This window comes from Camelus dromedarius, chromosome 10 (genome assembly GCF_036321535.1).
Source record: "Camelus dromedarius isolate mCamDro1 chromosome 10, mCamDro1.pat, whole genome shotgun sequence".
In the NCBI taxonomy this organism is placed as follows: domain Eukaryota; kingdom Metazoa; phylum Chordata; class Mammalia; order Artiodactyla; family Camelidae; genus Camelus; species Camelus dromedarius.
In genome coordinates, this window is record NC_087445.1 from 50,594,278 (window position 1) to 50,614,489 (window position 20,212).

Here is a 20,212-nt window from a genome sequence, read left to right on the forward strand (position 1 = left end):
AAACAATGCAATGGCAACAGGAGGAAGAGCAAATAGTGCAACGGCAACAGCAACAGTAGTAAGAGCACCCACTCACTACACCCTCCATAGCAGTGCTGTGCTAAGCCCTTAGCCTGTGTTATCTTATTTACTTCTTACAAGAGAAAACAAGGGAGTATACTGTGTTTAATAATGGCCGTCAAAATTCATGTCCACATGGAACCTTATAGATGTAATTAGTTAAGATGAGGTCATACTGTATAAGAAGAGAAAACAGAAACACAGACACACAGGAAGAATAGCATATGACTACAGAGGTAGAGATTGGAGGGATGCATCTATAAGCCAAGGAGTGCCAAGGATTTCTGGCAACTACCAGAAGCTAGGAAGAGGCAAGGAAAAATTCTTCCCTAGAGCCTCTGGAGAGAGTAAGGGTCTGCTGACACCTTGATTCTGTATTTCTAGCCTCCAGAACTGTGAGAGAAGAAGTTGCTGTTGTTTTAAGCCATCTAGTTTGTGGTAGTTTGTTATGGGAGCCATGGAAACGAATAGAGGAGGTATTAAAACTCCCACAAGCTAGATGAAGTGAGAAAGGGTTTCAAATTCAGCATCTTTGAACTGGATAACAACAGAAGCAAGGTGGGGGGATGCCTGTGATTGGTCTCCATTTTATGGGTTAGGCAACGTATAAATGACAAAATGCCAAGGCCACACAACAGTGACACAAGGTCACACAAGAGGTGAGTCATCCATCTCAAGTCAGGCCTAGAAAGATGCTCTTAAAAAACACAAATACCCTTCCTTGGCCCATCTCTGCTCCCTCCTCTGGACAGAGGGGGAAGATCATATCTCTTTCCCAGCATCATCCAGGGCAGGGCAGACTTCACAAAGGCAGGAACTCTCAGGCTCTTCCAGCCCCTCAGCCAGGCCGCTTTCTGGGTGTCAGGTCAATGGTTCTCAGATTTAACTTCCTAACTCTGACTTGTGGGGACCAAAAGGGAACCCAAAAAACTCATGGATCTTTGGTAAAGAACATAGTCTTGATCTAACAAGACAAAATTGGACTACATTTGAAAAAGCAGAGTGCTGTCAGCTTCTTATTTGGCCTTAAATGTGAAAACACTTCAACTAAAGTGGTTTCTTCTTGTCATTAATTCTCCTAAAGAGAAATCTACTTAAAAGTCATCACCCTTAAAGTGCCTTGAAAATTAGATGAGATTAAAATGATGATGTTAAAATGAAATTAAGTAATTGTTTTAGAGGGCAAGATTTTAGTTAATTGACCTAGAGCCTTGAGTGTCAAGCTAAAGAGTTCTAACTACTCTAGAAGCTACAGGAGAGATCATCAAAGAGCTCTGAGTCAGGAATGGTGTGTTCTCTGGAAAGGCATACTTGGCAGCCATGAAAGGATGGACTGGAGAAGAGACTAGAAGACCACATGAGGAGGTTGTGGTAAAGGCCCAAAGGAGAGAGCTGAGGCCTGACCTGGGCCTGGAGGGGCCAAGTGAGAGAGCAGATCAAAACACATTGCAGATGTACAATGGCATGTACTCCTGGCTAATTGTGGGCAATCAAATGAGAGAAATCCTGGATTTTAACAGTCTGTGAAAGTAAAAGGAGGAGAAAGAGCAAAGGTAGACAGGAATACAAGTCTGGTTTTGGCAACATGGAAGTTGATGTGACCATGGAAACCCTGGTCAGTTATCTGAATCCTGATCTGCTCGTTCTGCTTGTTTTAGTGACAGAAATATAAACTTCCATCTTATTAAGTCATTAATAGTTGGGGGTTTGGTTTCTGTCTCTTGTAATCAAATACAAGCCTAATACCAATTTGGGGGCTCTTCCTTACACCTACAGTCTCCTTTGAAAAGATAACTACTTCATCTCCAGAATGTTGATAGTTTTGAAAGAAGCTTCTGCTCCCTCTCAGAGTCCTCAAATTCAATCTGTTTTCAAAGCTTATAGTTTCTCCTTTAAAAATAACTTTTAGATTCACCTTTCCAATCTAGCATCCTTCTTGATGCTCCTGTCTAAGTGACTGCTCATCTGGTACTGCACCCCTCTTCTCCAGAATATGTAAGGAGCTCATACGACTTAATAAGAAAAAAAAAAAAAAACCCAATCCAAAATTGGGCAGAAGACCTAAACAAGCAATTCTCCAATGAAGACATACAAACGGCCAATAGGCACATGAAAAATGCTCAGTATCGCTAATTACTAGAGAAATGCAAATCAAAACTACAATGAAGTATCACCTCATACCAGTCAGAATGGCCATCATTCAAAAGTCACAAATGATAAATGCTGGAGATGTTGTGAAGAAAAGGGAACCCTCCTACACTGTTGGTGGGAATGTAGTTTGGTGCAGCCACTACGGAAAACAGTATGGAGATGCCTCAAAAAATTAAAAACAGACTTACCATATGATCCAGCAATCCCACTTCTGGGCATTTATCCAGAGGGAATGCTAATTCGAAAAGATACATGCACACTAATGTTCAAAGAAACACTATAAACAATAGCCAAGACGTGGAAACAACCAAAATGTCCATCAACAGAGGACTGGATAAAGAAGAGGTGGTATATTTATACAATGGAATACTACTCAGCAACAAAAAAGAATAAAATAATGCCATTTGTAGCAACATGGATGGACCTAGAGATCATCATTTTAAGTTAAGTAAGTCAGACAGATAAAGAAAAATACCATATGATATCGCTCATATGTGGAATATGAGAAAAAAAGGGGGGGACACTAATGAACTCATCTACAAAACAGAAACAGACTTGCAGACATAGTAAACAATCTTATGGTTATCAGGAAAAGGGGGCAGAAAGGCATAAATTTGGGAATTTGAGATTTGTGAATGTTAGTCACTATATATAAAAATAGATAAAAAACCAAATTTCTTCTGTATAGCACAGGGAACTATATTCAATATCTTGTAATAACCTTTAATGAAAAATAACAAGCAAATAAATATATATATATATATATATATATATATATATATATATATGAATGAGACATTGTGCTATATACCAGAAATTGACATATTGTAACTCACTGTACTTCAATATGAATAAATAAATAAATATATACATACATACAAACAAACTAGAATCTACAACCTCATACCCTTGAGGACTGTTACCATAAAAAAACAGAAAATTACAAGTGTTGATGAGAATGTGGAAAAATTGGAACCCTTGTGCACTGCTGAGAATGTAAAATGGTGTAGCCATTGTGAAAAACATTCCTCAAAAAATTAAAAATAGAATTACCATATGATCCAGCAATTCCACTTCTGGGTATGTACTCAGAATTGAAATCAGGGTTTTGAACAGATATTTATACACCCATGTTCACAGCAGCATTATTTTCAATATCCAAAAGCTGGAAGTGTCCATTGATGGATGAATAGCTAAACAAAATGTGGAATATACATATATATACACACACATACATACAATGGAGTATTATTCAGTCTTAAAAAGCAAGGAAACTCTGACACATGTTACAACATGGGTGAACCTTGAGGACATTATGTTAAGTGAAATAAATCAGTCACAAAAAGACAAATACTGTATGATTCTACTTATATCAGATACCTAGAATGGGCAAATTCATAGAGACAGAAAGTAGAATGGTGGTTGCTAGGGGCTGGGGCAGGGGAATGAGGAGTTATCATTTAGTGGGTTCAGAGCTTCTGCTTAGGAAGATGAAGAGTTCTGGAGATTAGTTACATAACAATGTGAATGTACTTAAAGCACTATTAAACCATACACTTAAAAAATGGTCAAGATGGTGAATTTTATGTTGTGATTTTACCACAACTAGAAATAATTTTTTAAATTAGAATTTATAGTATTTGGTGCTCAATTCTGGAAACACATTTGAATCACCTGGGGAATTATTAAAAGAAGACATTGATTCTTCTCCCCTCTCTTCCCCACCCGCCACTGGAGATAGTTATCTAATGGGTTTGAAGTACAGTTTTGGATGATTCTAATGTGTAACCACAGGAATCACTGGTACAGAAATTAGGGGAAAAAATGTCAGTGATCTCACACCTATTTTATAGACATGGAGTCTTAGAAAAAAATGTGGGAGAGGAAGAAGAAAGAGCTCACACCTTAGTTTAACATACTGAAGGTTGATTCCTACCCTACTACTTCCTAACTTTGTAATATTGGGCAACTTATGCCTCAGTGCCTGGCAAAGGACTCAGTATTTGCCTGATGCCTGGCACACAGGAAGCTATCCATTGATGTTAGACAAACAAATAAATAACACATCTCTCTGGTAGCATAATAACTATGATGTCACATAATTCAGAGAATTAGCTACTAGAAACAATAAAGGTAAAGTCCCACATAGTGCATGGCACACAGTAGGCATGCAATAAATGAGAGATATTACTACAAACACTACGAAAGGGAAGACCTTCAGAGATCATTTAATTCAATCTTTTCACTTAGCAGATAACAATGAGGAACAGTTAAGAGAAAGGATTCTTTACCCAGTGTTCATTTTATTGTATAATAGCCTTCCACTTTTTAAACTTCTGTTGTTTGAGGGTTTCTGTGCAAATACCTACACTATGACTTCCAAAAATCAATGCTGCAGTTCAAACTGTCACTTTTGACAGGAACTGGGATGTGTCAGATAAGCCTCAGGTGCCTTGCTCAGCAATGTTAGATGGCAGAATGTATCTCTTTATTACAATCTGTGGAACATCAAATCTGAGATGATGACCTTGAGACTCAGGTCTGAGTCACTCTATGTATTGAAGGCAATTTCCTGGGGTTCCCTGGGGAGTAAATCACTCCTTGCTGATTTTCAAGGGTTTTCTCTAAAATGAGGCTTCAAAGCTTCCAAACTGTCAAGACCTCAGTGACCTACCAGCCACCCGTGGTGCCCTGTGGCTCTCAGTTATTCACTCCCTACAGAGTGTTACCAGAGGGAGGCACCCATTAAAAATGAAGAGTCCAAGACCTGAGGGTGCAATCCTGTGGTCTCCCTTTTCCCAGGCTCCCAGGTACCTCCTAACGCATGCTAAAGTTGAGAAGCACTGTCATTCCAGGAACCATCTGGCAGTTCATTCATTCCAGTGTTTAATATTTTATTGAGCAGGTACTCCATGCAGGCCCTGTCTTTGGCACTATAGATAAGGCCAGAGAAGACCTTGTTTTTATCTTCAAGGAACTCAGAATCTGCTGGAGGGCAGACAAACAGCAGGTGATATAGTACAGTGCAGCCATTCATTTCATTTCATTCACCAAACAATTATCAAGAGCCCACCATATTCTAGGCATAGATTCACATAAAGGCCTCATAATATGCATAAAGTATAGTGGTTAAGCCATGGACATGGCATCTGCCTGCTTAGCTCTTCTACTCACTATCAGAGTGACCTTGGGCACATGACTTAACCTCTGTGTGCCTCAGTTTCCTCATCTGTAAAATGGAGACAATAATGGCACTTTTCTCACAGGATAACTGTGATGACCAAATGAGTTAATATATGTAAAGCTTAGAATACTCTCCTGGCACATTGTAAGTCCTATGTAGACTTCTACAGGAAACTAAGCCTCATGAAGACCAAGATTTTTGTCTGTTTTATCCCTAAAACCTAGAGTGGTAATTGCCACATAATAGGCAATTACTAAATATTTGTTGATGTTGAATGAATAAATAAATTTCTGTGGGAGATTGCAGCAACATGGCCGACTGGAGCTGGAATTAATTTATTCTTCTCCTCTCTTATAACACATATATGTTGGGCAATATAAATAACCATTTAAAAATACATATCTGGGCTCAAAAGAAAGACAAATCCCCAGATACTGAAAAAGACAAAGAAATCACAGGCAGAAGTGTAAGCAGAAGCTGGCACATTAGAAATCTCAGAAGTTGCCAATTCTTTTAATGATGGTGGTGATGGGGATGATGAAGATGATGGCTGGAAGAAGATAAGTCTCAAGAAAAATTATGGGGCACAGTCTTTCTAGACCCACTATCTGGGAAGTCATTCTTTCTCCTGCTTTTGCCTGAGATGAATAGGACCCACATATTTACTAAAAAGATTTCAACTTTCACGTAGGTGGGGTTACCTAGCTCATCTCCATCTAAACTGATCATGTTCATCACATGATCGCTGGACTTCATACACTGAACAAGGCTTGGAAATTTCCCTGAGGCTCTTCTTCCTGGTCCTGGGTCATCCACACCCAAAGTCGTAGACTCACAGGCTCTAATGTTTAGAAGAGACGTGACAGGTCAACAAGTTCAAACTCCCACCCAGTGCTGCACTTCACTGTTGACCATAGCCATTAAGCTTGTCCAGTCTACTGATCATTTCTAAGGAAAGGACTCAACTTTCATGAGTCTGTTAGAAGAGATTAACATTGAGACTTCTTACAGCCTGCGATAACCTGTTCTGGCTCTAGCTGCTTGGGATACCAATCTATAAGGAATAATAAAACATTGGAAAAATAGTAATATGGTGCCTACAAACTCAGATTTCTGCATGATTCCTTTAAAACTGCCAATATGTAAGTTGGACCCGCTGAAAACAATGTAATACATTGATTGGAATAGAAATTTTAAAAGTATTCTTAGTCGGCACTAACCAGTCCAAGGTGAGTATTTTCATTCTTTGCACATGCAAAGTATACAGTGCATCTACTGGATGCACCACAAACTCTGAGACTAGCCAGCTAGTATTCTAAAATCAAATAGTACATAGTAAAGTGCTGTTCACTGGAAATGAGCAATTCCTTTTATTATTAAAAATTTAAACTCTTTAGTATACCTCCCCAAAAGGTATCTGATTCTGAAAATTCGCAATTCCTAGATAATTCTAAATAGATAAAAGTGTTATATGCATTGAGTAGACATAATAAATCTTTTTTTAACATAAAGAGGCACACCATTTTTATTACTAGAAAATCAGTTTCTCCCTGAACCTACTAAATATTAAACAAACATTTCGAGATTCTCTTTTTCAAAGGTGCCCATATGTCTCATTCTAGTCCTGGTTCTGTGTCATTGCACACACCTTCTCATTACCTGCCTCTGGTCCCCCAAACATCCATACCCATGCTTGGTCAGCCTCTGAAAACCAACTTTGCTTCTAGACAATCAGGGACTCCTGGAGGAGACTTAAGGGAGACCTCAATTCCCCTTCCCACTGTCAGAGGTAGCGCAGTACACTGATAAGGCCCCAGGGTCAAGCTACCTGGGTTTGCTTCTTGGTTATAGAATGCACATGTGACCCCTCAATAACCATCTGACCCTGGTCAGGTTACTCAACATCTCTGAATCTTTTATCTCATCTGTACAACAGGGGTGACAGTAATAATACCTTACTCATTGTGCAAGTCCTGAGCTAAAATGAGTGAACGTGTGGAAAGCACACAGAACAGTGATTGGCACATAGTAAATGCCCAATGCATATTAGCTATTGTGACTATTGTCATTGTGCCCTCTTTGATCCTAGATGACTCTTTCCTCTCCATTCTATCTCAGGCTTGTGCCACCTCACAATCAAATTTCTGCCATGATTTGGGGCTGGGGCTATGGAAATATGAGAGTAGAAATTAGAGAAGATTTCAAATTGGCAGTGACACTGAGGTTGGAAAATAAAAAATTTCTTCCTCTCTCTATGAGTGCTTATCAGAAAATTAGAAAGGGAGGATATGAAACAATTACAAAATCCCCTTAAAATTCTTTATAGGCCAATCAGGGTCCCTTCAGCTACTTCCTTCTATATATTCTCAGGCTGATATATTCTTTTCTCTCTCTTTCTCTTCCTCTATATCACATCTTCCCAACCTTGCTTATCCTTCAGTGCTTTCCCCCTAACTTTGTCTTTTCTAAAATTCCTAAGCCCAAAGGCATGCCATATATCAGCTGCAGTAACACCAGGGCTTAGCAGAGCAGAGTTAACACATCCAAATTTTCCTGAGCTCTCTATTCCTCAGAATATGAGTAACTTTGAAAAAACCACATACAAGAGTTTAGTTAGGCAAAAATAAAATGAGATAGCTTATTGGACCCAAACTGCTTTTTATTTGTGCCATCTTTGTCAGTGTTCCATATAAATTTTAATTATACTAAAAGAAGAATTAAGGAATAACTGTCAGGAGGACAGTGAAATTGACAGGACTGCTGTAGGTTATGAAAGTTGTTCACTGCACAAAGGCAACCAGCTAAAGGTTTAGTGGGGCCTGAAATCGAGCCTCTCACTCAAAAAGCTGTGCATACTGGGACAGGTGGAATTTATTCAGAAGGGACATCTTTTCTTATTTCACACAAAGACACCACATGGGCTAGGAGTGGTTACATACAGAGTTATTGAGTAAATAAGCATATCTGAAATATATTGAGGATAATGGGACCCAGATTTCTCATTATCATAGAAAAGAGTTTCAAATATGGAAAAGGTGTTCAGTTGGATGTTTCAATGTGAACTTATGACTTTTAATTTAGATAGATATAATTTATGTGGTGTGGAAAGGTGTGTACATGGATACATTTCCTAGCTATTTCCACCAAGAAAGAGGACCTAGAATCCATGATATACCAGATCACCCCTAGTAGCCCAGATTTTTGTTTCTAAAATACTATTCTCTGCTGAAAGGAATCACAGCCCACTGGAAAGATGTCCTAGCCCAAGGAAAGTACAAGATGAGCCAGGAACATCTTGTGATTTTAAAAAGTAAGAAAGTGCTAAAAAATATTGGGAATATGTCAAAAATACACAAGGCCAGTTTGAAAGGGTTCCCTCCTTCCACCTATCTCTGGTCTCCCAAACACACATGCTCATGCTTGGCCAAATCAGGAAACATTTGAGCATCAAAATAAGTAATTACAACCATACATTATAACCCATTAAATAAAATTATAATCTATGAGTCTATACTGACACAAACAAATAAATGAATAAAAAATAAGTGAGAGAGAAGAAAAAGCTGTACCTTAAAATAGAATGCCAACTAATAAATATAGAACGAATAATACAAGTTAGAAAGTTGTCATTTCAGGCAAAATGATCAATGGATGCTAAAATTAATGGGTGAAAATGTGATGGGGAACAGGATATTTACATTCCAAAGTATCACACCCTAAAATATTTATCAGTTAGTGAACACAAAATATTTATTCATTGCTAAGTACAAAATAGTTATTCATTAATCTTAGAGTGGTTACCTTGCAGAAACCATCTTAACCAAGTGACAAAACATTACCATTAATGGGACAAATCAACATTACATGCCACCTGATATGATGCACTGAGAAGAACATATCATCACTTCTATGGTTTTCCTAACAAACATAACCTGAATCTAATCATTAGGAAGCACTAGAGAAATCCAAGTTGAGAAACATTTCTATAAAATTATGTGACTATTCAAAAATATCAGTCATGAAAGGTAAGGAAAGAGTAAAGAACTACTCAAGACTAAAGTGGCACAATGATTAAATGCAGCACAAGACCCTGGATTATATCCTGCATCTGTAAAAGACATCATTAGGACAATTAGAACATTTCTAATTACTGTATGGATTTTGATGTTTGTTCTGTAGGTATGTTGTAGAGTATCCTTGTTTTTAGGAAATATACACTGAAATATTAAGAAGTATTGGGGCATCCTGTCTACAGTTTACTCTTAAATGGCTCAGGAAAAATGTATTAATAAAGAGAGAGACAAATATGGTAAAATACTAACAAAGAACCTGGGTGAGGGTATATGGGATCTCTTTGTCCTGTGTTGAAAATATCCGTAAGTTTAAATCTTTCAAGGTAAAAAGTTTTTTTCCTAAAAAGTGAAGGCAATGTGAGAAGACTTTTAGATTTAAAAAAAGGCTCTGAGAGAGTTCATCACCAGCAAACCTGTGCTGGAAGGAATGCTGAAGGAACTTCCTCAGAAAGAAGAAAAATGATTCCTCCAAAACATTCAAATACAAGAAAGAATGAAGAATAATGGTAAGCATAAATATGTGGGCAAATATTCATGAATACTGACTGTAATAATCATACTATCTTGTGTGGTCAAAAAGGTGTGTAGAATAACATGAAATATGGGAGTAGATAATAGAATTAAAGTGTTCCAAGTCTCTAGCATTGTCAGTAAAGTGATAAAAGTATTAATTTATATTAAACTGTAATAAGTCAAGTTTGCATGTCCTAATTGCTAGGCTAGCCATTAAAGACACACATACACTTGGACAGCCGAAGTCACCCAGCTGGAAAACTCATCCTGCTATGTTGGTTCAGGAAGGCCTTTGAGAGCATTCCTGTGCAAACTATAGTGGCAAAAAGACTGGGAGCCTCAGATTTATCCAAAATATCAATCTTGGACTGAGGAAGACATACCCAGAAGTCACTAATGTTCCTATCATCTGATGTAATACATTAAAATTTACAATTTCAAAAAAAAAAGACACACATATATTTGTGTCTATCTCTGAAAAACTAATAGGGAAAATGTAACATAGTAACAATAAAAGAAATTTATTTATACAAAAAGGGGGAAATCATAAAACAGGTAAAGCAAACAGAAAAGATTTAATTATACGCATAAACTAATATATAAACATAACATTTACATAAATATAAATATTAAATATTCCTATTAGAGAATAAAGATTATAAACTGAATAAAAAACAAAATATAAAACCTGTTCATAGGTGCTTAAAAGAGTCTTAAATATAAGGACACAGAAAGATTGAAAGCAAAAGGATAGAAAAGATATAGCACACAAACACTAAGCCAAAGAAAGTGACATAAATACCAAAGTAAATTTTAAGAAAAAATCATTGCCAGGAATAGAGATACTTTTGATAATAATAAAAGATTTAGTTCATCAGTAAGATACAATAATTTCTAAATTTGTATGCATCCAGTAACATAGTTTCAATATATATATAAGGCAAAATTTTATAGAACTAAAATAGTTAAACATGTATCATTATGGAAAACTTTAATATACTTCTCATAATAATAGAATAAGCAAGAAAAAAACCAGTAAGAACAAAGAAGACCTAAATAATGTAATTAACAAATTTAATCTAATTGATATATGTAGAATACTACAAAGATGAAATACATATTCTTTTCAAGTGCATGAGGAATAGTTATGAAAACTGACATATGCTAAACCATAAAGCAAGCTTTAACAAATTTCAAAGAATTGAAATAATTTAAAGTATGTTTTCTGACCACAATGGAATTAAGTTAGGTATCAGTTACAAAAAAAAAAAAAAGACTCAAAAATTCCCCTATGTCTGGAAACTAAGCAATATAATTCTTACAACACCCCTGGGTCAAAGATGTAATGATAATGGAAGTTAAAACACATTTTTAATCAAATGATAGCAATTATACAGCATATGAAAACCTGGGAGAGGTTAAGTTAAAACTGTATTGAGGAGGAAATAGACCTAAAAGCTTATATTAGAAAATAATAAGAACTAAAATTCATTGACCTATGCATCTATCTCAAGAACTTAGAATAAAAAGAACATAAAAATAAACTCTAAAAAGGAGGAATGAAGAAAATAATAAAGAGAAGAAATTAATGAAATAGAAAACAACTATACAAAAAACCAGAATGAACACAAAATCAAAGGTTCTTCTCTTCAAAAGACCAATAAATTGATAAACTCCTGGCAATATTCATCAAGTAAAAAGAAATATGGACAAATTTTCAGCATCAGAAATGAAAAACAAAGCATCACTACAGAACCTACGGAAATTAAAACATAAAAATAGGATATCATGAAAAATTTTGTGCCAATAAATCTGACAACTTAGATAAAATAGACAAATTCTTACAGCACAACTTTCTAAAACAGACACAAAAAGGAATTTTAAAAATGTGAAAATTCTGTTTCTATTAAATAAATTGAATATGCTATCTAAAAATACCAAACAAAGAAAAGTCCAGGCCCAGATGTAAATTATCCCAAACATTTAAGAAAGAAATGACATCAATTTTATATAATTTCTTCCAGAGTGTAGAAAAAGAGGTAACACTTTCTAAGTCATTTTAGTAAGTGCAGCACATCCTTGATACCTTCTTACTCTGAAAAATCTGTAAAATAACTGTAAGATACATGATAGTTAATAGTTTATTAAGAACTCTCTACAATATGCCAATGCCATTCCAGAAGTCCCTCCCATCCCTTTTGCTACCCTTATTGTGAGGACATTTTTATTAATATTGAATAAAATCTTCTGTTAGGTAGCTTACTCCCAGCAGTCCCTTTTCTACCCTAAATGTGTGACATTTGGATGAAGCAGTTTAAATTGAGCACATTTTAATGCAGTTTAAGAAAACAAATTTTCTGCCCTTTTGGGGAGGAGGGTCAAGTAATGTGTCAAACAGACCACAGATGTCCTGATTCAATCTCCAAACTTCACACCATCACCAGCTTGACTCATAGAGTGTCAGCTTAAGGTGAAGAAAAATCTCATGGTGTCTGTTATACATATTATTTGAGAAAGATGCAGTAGAACCAAAGAAAGTAAGGAAAAGAGCTTCCCAAGTAATGATGGCAACTCTCAGCTGTGTTGCACTTTACACTTCACGAAGCATTTTCATGTCTCATTTGTTATTAACAAGAATCCTGGGAGGGAAGCGGGGCACACTTATTATTTCCACTTTACATGAAAGAAAGTTGAACTCAGAAAGGGTTAAACATTGGACCAAAGTCACACAGGTAATGAGGGATAAGGTGGGTTTTGAGCCTAATGCCTTTGACCCTTAATTTTATGCACTTTCCACAATACCACACAGCCCTCAAACAGTTAAGTAATGAAAGTAATGCATATGGGAATGCTTTAACTATCCAGGGTTATTCACCCTGGAAAGAGGGATAGATTTAGAGAAGGCAAAGGAAAATTATTTCTTGCCGACAACATGGTTAATAGCCACCTTCTGCATGTGTCCTTCATATAGGCAAGACACAGACAACTTTATACATCAGAAAGTAAGCACATAAGGACCCTCATCCTCCAAGATATCTTTCCCACCAGCCTGAAATTTGCTCCCTTACTATGATGACATTGGAAAGCATCATCTTTCCTACTGCCTAATATTCCCCCTATAGTTCTGCCTTCTTGGATCACCATCTGCTCAGTCATAGAAACTAGATTAGATTATCTTCAGCCATTTCCTCTCTCTCACCCTCTACACCAAACATTAAACAATGGTCAATTATATTAATTCATTCATTCAATAAAGGTTTAAAAGCCAGCCATGTGCCAAGCCCACCTATATTCTTCTTGACACAGAACCCTACATAATAACTTGTACTTGTGCATCTTTCTCAGTAGACAGAAAGAAACCTCTGGGCAGGTCCATATCTTACACATCTCTACATTCCTGGAACCTAACATAAGCCACAGCAAATAACAAGTGACCAGTAAACATCTGAGAGGAAAGAAGGAGAGAACTCCTCTCCCTTCTCCATGCTGTAGCTACTTACTGATCTCTCCCTGGACCTCTGCTTGGCTCCAGGCTTTCCTCTTCTGCCCATCCTACTTATTGCCTGCATTAGAAGGATGTTTATAAAACACGGATCTGAATTCTATGAATATGTCTTACCTCTGCTAAAAAAGAAAAATCTTTAAATTCCTTAGTGTTGTCCCAATTTAGCCACCTACCCACAGGCAGAGGCATAAGCACCCTCTAAGGGAGAACTGCCTCTAATATCAGTCCCAACCTCCTGGCCACCTTCTCCAACCTTGCCACTCCTTTTCGCTGTGCCAAAGGCAGGTCTGCCCCTTTGACCTTTTGAATGGTGGGCCTCTTCATGCTATAGCTCTGGGCCTGGTACTGCCATACTTCCTGGAAGCACTCTGTGGACCCTCTCCATCCAATAACTAGGGACATGCCCTCATCCAGCCCTGACGGCCAGAACCCCACAGCAGACCCAGGGTCTCAGTGCCCACTTGCCCAGGAGGAGAATGTGGGTAAGAACAGCGTGTTAGATTCATAATAATCTGGCTACAGGTCAGCCTCCTGCCTTGGCCCTCAGAAAATCTGTATTTTAGTCACCTGAGAATACTTACCATTCTCTCAGTGCGCTGTGTTCTTTAACATATGCTCTTCCTGCTGCCTTAAATGGCTCATCTCATCCTTCCCACACACAACCACCTTTCTCCTCCCTCATCTCCCTGCAGAATTCCTACTCATCCACCAAGGCCTGGCTCAGACTCCATCTCCTCCCTCCCTGAGGCCCCAGTCTGAATTAAAGGTGGTTTTGGTGGTTACGCTTCTACTCTAACACCAATCTCATTTTACTCTGACGGGGATGTATGTCTGTCTCTGCCTACAGACCAGGTACTCCAGGAAGATGGGGACTTTGCTCTGTGCAATGTTACATAACTAAAGATTAACTCCATGAATTCAAAGCAGGAACTGCGCACTGCGCCACTGTTGAATGAATGAATCTGGTAAGCATTAATAAATTGTCTTTTAATAAATGAATAAATATTTTAGAGGCAGCTTCTATTCAATACACACTTTAACACCAGTACACAGTGTCCCTACCATCATCAACATGAGGGTGTACGTTGTCATTCATTCATTTGCTGAATCCCTAATATCGCAACACAATGAGCTAGATGCTGAGGACACGGAGGTGAATAAAACATATATCTTGCCTTTGGGGAGCTCTTATATTCTCCTAGAGTCAATTGTAAAACAATGTAAAATGTATTAATAGAAATAAGCTTAGGGTTAATACATTTCAAAGAAATATATTCTTTTAAAACAATACAAAATTCATATGCTTGTGATAAGTGTTATGTAGTGGCTGGTAACACTGCAGAAATTTGGAAATGGTTCCATCACCATCCCTTTTCATTCTCTGGGTGACTTTGGTTGACACAAAGATCATCAAACAAGCTTTTAAATAATACTTCTTTTAAGCTGAAAATGTGAATGACTTTCCACCTGAAAGAAATGATGAATCCTTTTCCTAAAACAGATAATTGTTAGCAATTTCAGAAGGTGAACTAGTAAAAGATTCATTCTCACATCATTCTCATCTGTCTGATGGAGATGGAAGGTTTATATAGGCTTGACTAGTCCCCATGGCAACAGCCTTTCTCCTGGGTTACCATAGGAATTGTGAAGGCCTTTATAAACCTCCATTAGCAGAGCCTAGGCCGGCAGCAGTCAGAAACGCCTCCTGAGGAAGACACTGCAAAGTGTCAGTGAGGGCATCGGGGAATTAATTTTACCCTAGAGTAGCTGTGCAGGTCTGTTTAGCCCCCACCTCTGCAGCTACAAACACAAGATAACACCAGAATCAGTCTGATGCCTTGAACACTTCACATGAGGGGATTTTTGAAATCTAGATACAAACAGATATGACCATATTTCAAAAGATTTTGAGAGGCTAAGAAGGCATCTATTCTGACAAAGCCTCACACAGGAGAAGTAAATTTATGCTTTTCCCCCCCCCAGGGAGGGCATTAAAGCCATATTAATAATTAATATAGCAATGGTGGTGATGTTATGTAACAATGTGAATGCTCTTAATAACACTGAACTATACACTTAAAAACTGTGAAGACGGTAAATTTTGTTATGTGTATTTTACCATAATTAAAAACAAAAACATATAGTTATAATTATGACACTACCAGCATAGAGCACCTGCTATATCATAGGCACCAATGCCAGGCACTTCAGATGTTCTATTTATCACATCATCCCACAAGCCTGTGAGTAATTAACCCTACACAGAAGATTATTATTATCCCTACATTGAAGATGAGGACACTGTGGCTTAAAGAAATAATGTAAGTAAGTTGCTCCAGGGTACACAGCTAGTACGTGGTGGAGACAGCAGTCAAGCCCAGGTCTCTCACACTCTGGAATCTTGGTCTTCAGACACACAACCTCAACAACAGTGTCGTATTCTGCAGCAACTCATTCTGTTGAACTGATACATGAAAGCTCTTGGGAATTCTGCTTAAATGTTTGTTGCTTTCTTTTTTAAGACATAGAGGATAATCTCAGACTATAATTGCAGGAAGACTTTTATTTTTATTCTAACCTTTGAATTTTTTTACAATTGTATATATTCAGAAAATATAAAAATATTTCCATTAAAAGAAGTTGCATTGTGTAAAGATTAAATAACTCCTGGTACTTTCAAATAGCAATCTATATTTGAAAAAAACCACCACTAAAATTTACAGGTGAATTGCATATATGGAGAAATTGTTCACTACATAAACTGGAAAATTGCAGATAATTTTTTGGCACAGGAAAGCCCTTTTCATCAGGGCAAATAAGCTGACCATGTTTTATGCCAAAAAACGTGGAATACGTGTGGAAGTAATCCCCTTTTTGGGCTTTGGGCAAGCCGTATGGAAGAAATATGAAAAAAAAAGTATGAAAATGAAAGAATATGAAAAAAGAAATATAAGAAAGTTCCTTCTCTGGAGAGAAGGAATTCTAAAACCCTAGGGAATTTCTTCAGCGGTAAGAAGGAAGGGAACAATAGGAGTTGGTTCTTTAAAAATAAACCTCTGGGGCACACCACCAGAGAAGAGATGCTTTCTCCTTCAAGGTTTCTTTCACATGCCAGTCATAGCTGTGAAGGACACTAACTGGGATCCTTCTACCAAGAGTCAAAAGACTGGGTCACAGCCCCTGAACCTCTCAATGCTCAAACATGTAAATTGGAGAACGAATTAAACTTTTTCTCTCCAAAGACCTAAGTGGAAAAGAGGGTACTAATTAGCAAGCGATGAAATCATGCCAAATTGCTCTACTTTATTTTTGCTTTTAAAGTACAGTTTCTTAAATATCTGCTAGTATTTCTCTTTAGCTACTTTGATAATTTTTGTTTTAAAAAGTAAAATTGAGAGGAAATGGGAAGTTTGTTAATAGGCATGAAGTTTCAGTTTTGAAAAATGAAAAAGATCTGGAGATCTGTTGAACAATAACGTGAATGAATTTAATACTACTTGAACTGTACACTTAAAAACGGTTAAGACAGTAAATTTAACATTACGTGGTTTTTGTTACTTTCTTTAAAAAAAAAAAGCAAATTTTCTATGACATCTGTCTTAGCTCAGACTGCTATAACAAAATACTATCAACTAAGTGGCTTAAGCAACACATTTATTTCTCTCAGTGCTGAAGGCTAGGGCTTCCAAGATCAATGTGCTGACAGATTCCGTTCCTGGTAAGATCCCTATTCCTGGCTTGCAGATGTCTACCTTCATGCTGTCCTCACAAGGCAGAGAGAGTGAACAGTGGTCTCTTCCTTTTCCTATAGAGATCCTAATCCCATCACAGAGGACCCACCCTTGAGAACTCAACTAAATCTAATTACTTCCTGTAGCCAGCATCCAGGAAGAGAGGACTCTGGGCACCCTTACCCCCTTAAAAGACAAAATCCAGAACTCTTTTGCTTCACCCTTAAGCTCATTTCCAGTCCTGCTTCTACATTAACTCATCCTCTGACCTCTTGCTCTGCCTTTGTCCATCACCCTGGCCCACCTCAAAAGTGGGATGCAATGGACATGAAGCCAAAGGCATTATTAACACACTGGACAAAAAAATTATGAAATGACAAGCTAAATTTTTTTCCCATCTCTTGATTTAAACAAGCTAAATTTTATCAAGAATAAATTTAGAACTCTGCTCTTTGAATCACTTTTCTGATTGTTTCAATCTAAGATTCAAGAAGTTGCAGCTTGATGGCAGTTCATATGATACAGACTTTGGGCTTTTATTGACCATTACTGACAAATACAGTATTAACGTTAATTGTCAGTGTAATAAGGTCACTAAGATTACTAACATGGTGTTAGCTACATCAGAAAGTCAGCAAACTTTTTTAGTGAAGGGACACATATTAAGTATATTAGACTTTGCAGGCCATCCAGTCTCTGTCACAATACTCATCTGTTGTTGTCTATCAAAAGCAGCCAGAGACAGTGTGTAAAAGAATGGGTGTGGCTGTGTTCCTATAAAACTTTAATTACAAATGGCAGACTTTCATTCTTTTTTACGGCTAGGGGTAGGATATTAAGATATATAAATTACTATGTATAAAATAAATAAGCAACAAAGATATATTGTATAGTACAGGGAAATACAGCCATTCTTCTGTAATAACTTTAAATGGAGTATAACCTATAAAAACATTGAAAAACTATGTTGTATGCCTGAAACTAATATTATAAATCAACTATACTTCAATTAAAAAAACCCTTATTTATACAGCCTGGGTCAGTTTGTTGATCCCTGGGCTACAAAATGCCAAGCCAAGATCAAGTAGTTGTACCATGCAGGCAGTAAACCATAAGCCAATTCTTGAGTTTATTTCTGGGCTCTATAAGTTTAACTGGTCAGAGACAAGAGAATAGAGCCATTTTTGTTGTTCAGTACTGATTTATTAGCCTCGAGTACAGTTTTTCAAGTCAGCTAAGAATCTGCCTAGAAGTACTGACATTCCATTTGAACTGCTCCATCAGGTCCCCAAGGAGAACATGGCTCTCCGTGTCAGGGCCTGGCTGAAATCAGAGCACCCAAGTCTACTGCAGCCCCCTGCCAATCAAAAAAGTGGGAGAGATTAGTGTTAGTTAGACTGTCCTAACTTCCTAGCTAAGAGGGTACATTTATGGGCAAAAGTCACAAACTGGTGGCCTGTTGACCCCATCTGATTACTGACCTCTTTAATTCAGCCTGCTTGATATACTTCTTAAATTTAAATAGTTATTCCCATTTGAAAAATAATAAAAGATAAAGTAGACACGCTGAAGCTCTAGAACTTCTGGGCATGGCAATGACCAATAGAAGCTCAGTATTAGCTGTCCTTTTAAGAGGGAGCCTCCAGCTTTATTCTTTTTCTCCAGGATTGCTCTGGAAATTCTGGGTTTCTTGTTATTCCTATAAATTTGTTCTATTTCTGTGAAAAACGTCCTAGGTAATTTGATAGAGATCAACTAAATCTGAAATCTGTAGATTTTTTGGGTAGTAGAGCCATTTTAAGAATATTAATTCTTCCAATCCAAGAATATGGGATACCTCTCTATTTCTTTAAGTCATCTTTAATTTCCCCTATCAATGTTTTATAGTTTTCACCTCCTTGGTCAGGTTTATTCCTAAGCATTTTTTCTGATGCAGTTTTAAAAGGGATTGTTTTTTTACTTTCCATTACTGACATTTCATTAGTGTAAAGAAACACAACAGATTTCTGTATGTTAATCTTGTAACCTGCTACCTTTCTGAATTTATCAGCTTTAGTAGTCTTTTTGTGGAGTCTTTTGGGTTTATAGAATCATGTCATCTGCATATAGTGACAATTTTATCTCTTCCCTTCTAAAACGAAGCTGGAGGCATAACACTCCCAGACCTCAGATAATAATGCAAAGCTACAGTAATTAAAACAGCATGGTATTGGCACAAAAACAGGCCTATGGATCAATGGAATAGAATAGAGAGCCCAGAAATAAATTCACACACCTATGGTCAAATGATCTTCAACAAAGGAGGCAAAAATATACAATGGAGAAAATACAGCCTCTTTGGCAAGTAGTGTTGAGAAACCTGGACAGCTGCATGTATATCAATGAAGTTAGAACACACCCTCACACCATACACAAAAATAAACTCAAAATGACTTAAAGTCTTAAACATAAGACAGGATACCATAAATCTTCTAGAAGAGAACATAGGCAAAACATTCTCTGACATAAATTGTAGCAATGTTTTCCTAGGTCAGTCTCCCAAGGCAACAGAAATAAAAGCAAAAATAAACAAATGGAACCTAATTAAACTTACAAGCCTTTGCACAGCAAAAGAAATCATAAATGAAACAAAAACACAACCAACAGAATGGGAGAAAATATTTGCAAACAATGTGACTGACAAGAGCTTAACTTTCAGAATATACAAACAGATCATATAACTCAATAATAAAAAAAAGCTACCCAATAAAAAAAATGGGCAGAAGACCTAAATAGACATTTCTCCAATGAAGACATACAGATGGCCAATAGGCACATAAAAAGATGCTCAATATCTCTAATTATCAGAGAAATTTTTATCAAAACTACAATGAAGTATTGCCTCATATCAGTCAGAATGGCCATCATTAAAAAGTCCACAAACAATAAATGCTGGAGAGGATGTGGAGAAAGGGAACCCTCCTATACTGTTGGTGGGAATGTAGTTTGATGCAGC

General features: G+C 37.1%; 1 protein-coding gene across 2 annotated transcripts in view; it reads right to left on the reverse strand.

The window, feature by feature from the left end:
- The window catches only part of ALG2 (ALG2 alpha-1,3/1,6-mannosyltransferase), a 582,719-nt gene that overhangs the window by 337,863 nt on the left and 224,644 nt on the right, over positions 1-20,212 (reverse strand). The gene's annotated exons all lie outside the window — the stretch shown is intronic.